This window comes from Microtus ochrogaster, linkage group LG3 (assembly GCF_000317375.1).
Source record: "Microtus ochrogaster isolate Prairie Vole_2 linkage group LG3, MicOch1.0, whole genome shotgun sequence".
In the NCBI taxonomy this organism is placed as follows: domain Eukaryota; kingdom Metazoa; phylum Chordata; class Mammalia; order Rodentia; family Cricetidae; genus Microtus; species Microtus ochrogaster.
This window is the reverse complement of record NC_022029.1, coordinates 23450191-23459029: the sequence shown is the minus strand read 5'-3', so window position 1 is coordinate 23459029 and position 8839 is coordinate 23450191.

Genomic DNA, 8839 nt, shown 5'->3' with positions numbered 1-8839 from the left:
GTCACAGAGCTATAACAGACAATTCTAAATACTAATTGGAGATTTCAGTAACTACTTTCAGTAGTGGTTAGGACACTAGAGAGTCGTTAACTGTGAGATAAAAGACTCGAACAACACTAAGAATGAAATAGTCCTAGAAATACGTCTACTCTACAATCTACCCAAAAGTAGACATTCTTCTCAGGTGAACGTAGAACATTCTCCATGTTAGATCACACACTGGAAGTAGAAAAAGAAAAGAAAAGTGTAGAATGAAGTACACACTTTAACCACAATGGAATGAAGTTAGAAATTGATAGCAAGGAAATTTATGAAAATAAAAATTTGTTGAAACTAAATAGTATAACAATGTGTAAAAGAAGGAATTAAAAAGGGAAATTAGAATATATATTGAAAATACCACAAATGGTGGTGAAGGCCTACAATCCCAGCCACTTGAACTGCTGAGGCAGGAGAATTGAAAGTTCAACTACAGAGAAAATATGTTGGAAATAACAAATGCAAATGGAGACAAAATATATGAATATCTATAAGACATTACTAAATTAGTGCTTAGGGAAAATTTTAAACTATGAGTGCCTGTTTAAAAAACAAGAAAACGAGGCTGGAGAGATAGCACAGCAGTTACAAGCCCTTGCTGTTCTTGCAAAGGACACAGTTTGGGTCCTGCAAGCCACATTCAGGAGTCACACCATCTGCAACTCTAGCTTCAAGGGATGTTATCTCTTCTGGGCTCTTCAAGCTCCCATATACACAAGCTCATACATACAAAGACACACACGCATTTTTTAAAAAAGACATCAGCTCTGTAACCTAGCCTTTTGTTTCAAGACACTGGGAAAAAGGAGTAAATAAACCTAAAACAAACAAAAAGTATAAAATAATGGAGATTTGAGTAGAAATTAATAAAGTACAGAATAGCAAAACAGTACATAAAATCGATTTATTCCATTTCCATAAAGGTGGGAAACATGGTAAAAAGTGACCACAGCTTAGGCAGTAACCACTGAGCCCTCTGCTTGTCATTGTATCTCCCATTTACTAGACTAAGAAGGCAATGCCAGGCTTCCAAGATGGTTTGTTTTAAAAGTGATTATATATATATATATACAAACTGGCATTTGTAAAAGTACATCATAAAAAGATCAGGAAAATGAGGTCCCCAGTCTCTCTATGAGCTATATTTATGGTTTTAGCTTCTTTTGGTACTAAAGGTTCTTCATTCAAGAAGTATATTTTTAAAGTTCAAACTTAACATGAAACAATTATAAAATCTTAATGCTATGGTCAAGTTACTAATTTATTATAAACTGTTACAGATAATTAAGATACAAAATTTATTGGTCAGTCATGCTTACTACAGATGTAATTCATTACAGAGACAAGCTTGAAAAGATAGAACAATTTTTATTACCCATCACACTGTGCTTTGTATATGTGTTCAATGTTAAGTCTAAAGACAATAAAGCAAAACAAGTTCAAAGTAAACTTAAAGTTTGTTTAATGTAAAATGATACTCAGAATGTTGTGTATAAAAATTGATTATAAAAGACCGAATGCTTAAATAAAATGGGTTAAATTTCAATACACTTGCATTGCAGCAAACCTCGTGGCTCAAGCAGTTCCCTTAGATGGAGCACAAGTTCACTTGGATGGAGCACCATCCCATCCCAGTAAGTTGCATGCTAGCCTCATTTCAGGACAAGGATGAAGTAAGACCTGCCAGAAGTCTGCTGCTTCTGCCTCTGGCTGTGTAGACCTGACCAGCTCCAGCCAAGTATGACAAATCAGAAAAAGAAAACAAAAATCTCTTCATCTTAAAAGTAAGTTATCCCTCATGTCCCACACAACAGGGGAGATAAATTCTCTTACCCAGTGAACTCTCTCAGAGTCTACACCCACATCCTAAATATCTCAACAGAGAGGCAAATGACAATTGCTCTGCCCTCAATGTCTTCCTAAAGGACATAAGAGGATGCTGTGAACAACAGAACCTTGTACCTAAGCCTATCACCTGATTGGTATGCAACCCGCATGCTAGTTCAATTGGAAATGCCCGATAACCTTGCATTTGAGTCTTTCTCTTAGTAAAAGCTAATTCCATGATCTATGCTCTAGCTATGTTCCCTTGTTAAAGGAGATGCCAGACATTTGCCATCAAACCCACAACTTTGGAACGTTATCCAAAATAGACAAGACATAGCCACTGACAGCTGGTTTTATATCCGTAGGATCAACAAATGATTCTATTCATTCATATCCCAAGCCTTTAGATTCTTTAGGAGAAGATGACTTAAATGAAGAAGATTCTCTCCAACCTGGACTCACCTGTGGTGCTTTGGGAACACAATCTAGTCTCTACCCAGATAGAGATCTCCAGGGCTGATACCTGTGTTCTCACCTTGAAGCCTACAAGAAGTAGAAGGGCTTTGGCACTGGTGTTTGTGGGTGTTCCTAAGAAATTCCACAAGCCAAAGGCTCATTTAATTTGGTTGCCTTGCTTTACAAATTATGCCTCTAAACAACTGATCTATTTTAAATAAAATGATATTAAAAAGCATGCTTACTGCTGTCAGCGTGTGGTGACCTAGAGACTTGTTCACTGGCAAGAGGAGTCAAGTTGATATTAACCTTCTTCTCAGCTCAGTCAATGTTACATTTATTATTATAGATTTGACATGACTGACTGCTTTCCTCTGTTGCTTAAGTGGATGGAATGAAAACGTTTCAGAGAATTTTTTTAAAGATTCTGTTAATAAGATTAGTTTTAGAAAACTTTGCAAAGCTAATGATTCTCTCTAGTCAAGGCAGTCATTGTTTCTGGGACTATACTTTTTAAATTGGAAATTAAAAAATAATTTCTTTTGGGGACTACAACTTTGAATTAAATTGTCTCTTTCTCCATGCAGCCTGATATTTACTAGAATATATTTGTTGGAATGTATGGATAACAATTTGATGTTAACAAAAATATGTATTGTCGTGTTTTCAAATACAAAATACGGTCATTTAAGGCAATAGGACCAATTGTTAAAATTTCAACTTATCAGATTACATATAGTAAAAAAATTGTTTCACTTAAAATACTCTGTTTTGTTATTAAATAACAGCTGGCATTGTTACTATTTGAATCAAATATACAAAGTTTACTATATGTGGAAGAAGGAATACCACTTAGACCCTTTCTGTTCAGATTCATTCCTTGGATGCTGACTTCAGCTGACTTCTTTTTTTTTATTTATTTATTATCTATACAATATTCTGTCTGTGTGTATGCCTGCAGGCCAGAAGAGGGCACCAGACCTCTTTACAGATGGTTGTGAGCCACCATGTGGTTGCCGGGAATTGTACTCAGGACCTTTGGAAGAGCAGGCAATGCTCTTAACCACTGAGCCATCTCTCCAGCCTCTCAGCTGACTTCTTTTACAAACCTTCCAGGTGCTTGTTCCTTATGTAAGAGTCTGATGTAAACAAACACCTAACTACAGTCACCTTATCCTTCTACAGAGCTCTGGTACACAGCCCAGACAGTTGTACAATTGCACTTAACTTGTGTTAATCTTGATGTCAGAGTTTTTCTCATGTAATGCTCCCCAAAAAGTCATCCAGTTACTACCCCCAGGCTTGTTTGTGTCCTGCATCTCTGCCAACTGTCAAGTTATCTCATGGCCCCTTGGATGGATCCTCTTCGAGGCACTCTAACTGCTGTTTCCCTCATTGTCCTTCTGTCAGTCTTGAAACAGATAGGAGAGAGGGCACCTGTGGTTCGTATGTAAAATAAATTAAAAAAATAACTACAAATAAATTTACCATATGATTCTTTAAAAAGAAAGAAAAGAGTATAAATCACCTCACTCTGCCTTAGACTTCCCATGTAATCAGCTCTTACAATGAAAGCTGAATGGACAGTTTTAATTTTAAATCATTTATCCTTTCATGCTCTCAACCCAGAATATTGTGTGCATGTGTTTGTGAGGGGGAGGTGTGTGTGTGTGTGTGTGTGTGTGTTGACCACTTGCTGAGATCAACCAATGACTTGAAGGCAGTTTAACACAATAAATATTCACCTATGTGAGGATGTAGGTTGATAATACATGTGCACTTTTGAGTTGTTAGGGTCAGTGGGGTTCAGTAAAATAACCTTCTCACATGTAAACTTTGCTAAATATTTGTATAGGAAAGAGTTTCTTTCTCATACCATGTTTTCTATGTTAGTCAATAAGTGTAGAACAACTGGGGTTATATGTAGGAAGTGGTCTCCTGTGCCCATGTATTGCAGTCTACTTCCCACTTTCTCTTCTATCAGGTTCAGTGTGGTCAGATTTATATTGAGGTCTTTAATCCATTTGGACTTGAGTTTTGTGCATGGTGATAGATATGGGTCTATCTTCATTCTTCTGCATGTTGACATCCAGTTATGCCAACACCATTTGTTAAAGATACTTTCTTTCTTCCGTTGTATAATTTTAGCTCCTTTGTCAAAAATCAGATGTTCACAGGTTTGTGGATTAATATCCGGATCTTCGATTTGATTCCATTGGTCAATGTATTTGATTTTATGCCAATACCAAGCTGTTTTCATTACTGTAGCTCTGTGATAGAGTTTGAAATCAGGGATGGTAATGCCTCTGGAAGTTCCTTTTTGTATAGTATTGTCTTGGATATCCTGGGTTTTTTGTTTTTTCATATAAAGTTGATTATTGTTCTCTCAAGGTCTGTGAAGAATTTTGTTGGGATTTTGATTGGGATTGCATTGAATTTATAGATTGCCTTCGGTAGAATTGCAATTTTTTACTATGTTGATCCTCCCAATTCGAAAGCTTGGGAGATCCTTCCATTTTTTCTGTAAAGCAAAGGACACTGTCTTTAAGACAAAAAGCAACCTACTGAATGGGAGAAGATCTACACCAATCCCACATCAGACAAAGGTCTGATCTCCAAAATATAGAAAGAACTCAAGAAAGTAGACATTAAAATTCTAAATAACCCAATTAAAAAATGGGGCACTGAACTGAACAGAGAGTTCTCAACAGAAGAAGTTCAAATGGCCAAAAGATACTTAAGGTCATGTTTTCAACTTCCTTACTGATCAGGGGAAATGTAAATCAAAACAACTTTGAGATACCATATTGCACGTATCAGAATGGCTAAAATCAAAAACACCAATGATAACCTATGCTGGAGAGGATGTGGAGTAAGAGGAACCCTCATCCATTGCTGGTGGGAATGCAAACTTGTGCAACCACTTTGGAAATCAGTGTGGCCGTTTCTCAGAACATTGGATGTCAACCTACCTCAAGATCCAGTAATACCACTCTTGGGAATATACCCAAGAGATGCCCAATCATACTACAAAAGCATTTGTTTAACTAGATTCATAGCAGCATTATTTGTAATAACCAGAACCTGGAAAAACCTAGATGCCTCTAAATAGAAGAATAGATAAAGAAAGTGTGGCACATATACACATTAGAATACTACTCAGCGGTAAAAAAAAAAAACAAAACAAAACAAAAACAATGACATCTTGAATTTTGAATGCAAATGAATGGAAATAGAAAACACTATTCTGAGTGAGATAACCCAGACTCAAAAATACGAATATGGTATGAACTCACTCATTAGTGGATTCTATCCATAAACAAAGGACATTGAGCCTATAGTTCACGATCCTAGAGAAGCTAAATAAGAAGGTGAACCCAAAGAAAAATATATACAGATCCTCCTGGAAATTGGAAGTAGACAAGATCACCAGGCAAAAGTTGGGAGCATGGGGGTTATGGTGGGTTGGGGGAATGGGAGAGGGAGAGACAGAAGGGAGAAGGGGAGGACTGGGGAGAGCTTGGGGGTGTGGGATGGTTGAAATGGAAGAAGGGCAGATATGAGAGCAGGGAAGAAGATATCTTAATTAAGGGAACCATCTTAGTGTTGGCAAGAGACTTGGCTCTAGAGGGGTTTCCAGGTGTCCACGGGGATGTCCCCAGGTAGGTCCTTGGGCAGTAGAGGAGAGGGTACCTGAACTGGCCTTGTCCCATAGTCACACTGATGAATATCTTGAATATCACCATAGAACCTTCGTCCAGCGATGGATGGAGATAGAGACGGAGACCCACATCAGAGCAGCAGACTGAGTTCCCAAAGTCCAGTTTAAGAGCAGAAGGAGTGAGAATATTAGCAAGGAAGTCAGGACCGCAAGGGGTTGGTCCACTCACTGAGACAGTTTGCCTGGTCTAATGGGAGCTCACCAAGGCCAGCTGGACTGAGACTCAATGAACATGTGATCAAACCGAACTCTCTGAATGTGGCTGACAATGTGGGCTGACTGAGAAGCCAATGATAATTGCACCGGGATTTGTCTCTACTGGGGGATAGGGGAGGGGAAGTGAGGAAGTGGGAGGAGGGGAGGAAGTGAAATTTTGAATGGTATTATTTATAAAGCAAAAAATTAATTTGTAAAAAAAACTATATATAAACTACTGACTTTTAAACTTACTTATAAAATGTGTTGCCAAAAAAAAGTGTGAAGCAAAGTCCTTTGTTAGGGACAGACAATAGTGCCAGATAAACATCACACCATAGACACACACACACACACACACACACACACACACACACACACACCAGACTGAAACCAGACTAGACTATAAAGTACAGACAATAGACAGATGGAAGACACAGGGAGAATTCAAATTTGGGCTTGCTCTTGGTCTAAACTACTCCAAGAAGAAGACTCCTTTTCATTTTGTAATATAACATTGGCACAAAATCTCAACATAACTCAAAACAAGATGTCAAAGGGGTAAGTTTATTAACATAAATGTAGTTATGGCATAAAGAGTCCAGTTATTTGCAAATGGAAGACCTGAGAAGTGACTAAAGAAGATCACAAATAGAAATAATATTGTATTTGAAGGAAAACGGTCACTAGTATGGTTTAAACATTGAAGCTTTTCTCAAGAAGGCTTAGCATAAACTTCATATTTTGTTCCTAAGAGTCCATTGAGAAGGAAAATGCACTTTTCTTTGCTTTATGTCTAAAAGTCATTTATGAGCAAGTACATAGTACATATTATATTTGTCTTTCTGGGTCTGGGTTAACTCATTCAAGGATTTTTTTTTCTAGATACATCCATTTGCCTACAAATTTCACAATGTCATTAATTTTACTACTGTAAAATTACTCCATTGTGTAAATTAATTACTCCATTGTATAAATCTACCACATTTTCTTTATCCATTCTTTGGTCGAGGGGTATATAGGTTGTTTCCAGGTTCTGTCCATGACAAATAATGCTATGTACATAGTTGAGCACATGTCTCAACTCTTGCTGGGTCTTGAGGTATATTTGTTCCTAATTTTCTGAGAAATCACCATACTGTTTTTCAAAGACCCTGTACAAGTTTTCACTCCCATTTTTATATCTGTGTATGGCTAACTTATATTTAGAAAAACACCAATGAATACACCCTTAACTAATATTGAATATATAAGTCTGTTTTGCAAAAAATAAAGCTTATTATCTACATCCCAGTTTGAAATAAAAATTTTGTTACTTTCCCACACAATATAAATCTAATTGCAGTAAACAAAAATAAAACAAAACCAATCAATAAAACTAAGCCTGTCTTCTCCCAGGTTTGGAGAAGGCTTGGAGTGGCATGCTTTCTAGTTAGAGCTTGCCTGTTTCTTTGGCTGTTGGACTGGCTCTGGTTTTAGAGTTTGTGATTTCCTGAGTAGGCACATGGCCTATCATATTCTGATTCTTTCTACATACCTTTATACTTGACAATTGTGACCCTGTGTTAAAGCCCTTGGCATGAGAGGAGGTGTTCTAAATTTTAACTTGTGCCCCTCCCTTTAGACTTTTTTTCACTTTATAAATTACTATGTCTGACAGGTACACAGGAGTCAGAACTTGAAACCAACCTCAAACAAGAATAGCAACGACAGAATACAAACCAAATATATACAAGTAAAAAAGAGGTAGGAGTGACTTTTGCCCTTTTCTAGCAAAAAAAAAAATGGACCTAGGAACAAGGAACCCTGTCAGGTCCTGAACTACCTCTCAGAAAGGTCAGGATGAATTGTCTCACATATAAATTTATATCTTGTCTTTGTTTGTGGTTTTAATATAGATTTTACAAGTAGGGAGAGAATTTCTTTTCTCTTCTTAGTTTGGGTAAACTGGCACTAAATCCACTTTTCTTTATTAATTTCTGTTAATATCAGAATACAGAGAAACTGAAGTGGTGGGTAAGGACCAAAGTACCTGGTGTCACTACCTCTTAAATCTTAATTGGTTATTGAAGAATCTTTTTTTTTTTAATTTCCCCAGCTCAGTGTGTGCGTGCACACACACATGTGCATATGTGTGTATGTGAATTTGGTGGTGTTCATGTTATGGTGACATATGGATAGTAGAGAGCAATCTTGTCATCTTTTCCCTTGTTTAAGACAGAGTCTCTTATTGGCTGTTGCTTTATATGCCAGGCTAATTGGCTCATATGCTTCTGGGAATCCTGTCTCAGCCTCCTATGGGAGTGCTGGGATTATAGATACATTACCATGTTGGAATGTATGTGTTCTGTGGATCAGAGCCCAAGCTTTCACACTTGTGGGATAAGCATTTTACCCACTAAATTACTGATTTTATTTTTATTTATTTATTTATTTATTTTTTATTATTGAGAAAATAAATTTCTGCCTCCTCCCAGCCTCCCACTCCTCCCACCCTCCCCCACTCCTCTCCCCCTCCCTCTCGAGTCTGAAGAGCAGTCAGGGTTCCCTGCCCTGTGGAAAGTCCAAAGACCTCCCCCCTCCATCCTGGTCTAGGAAGGT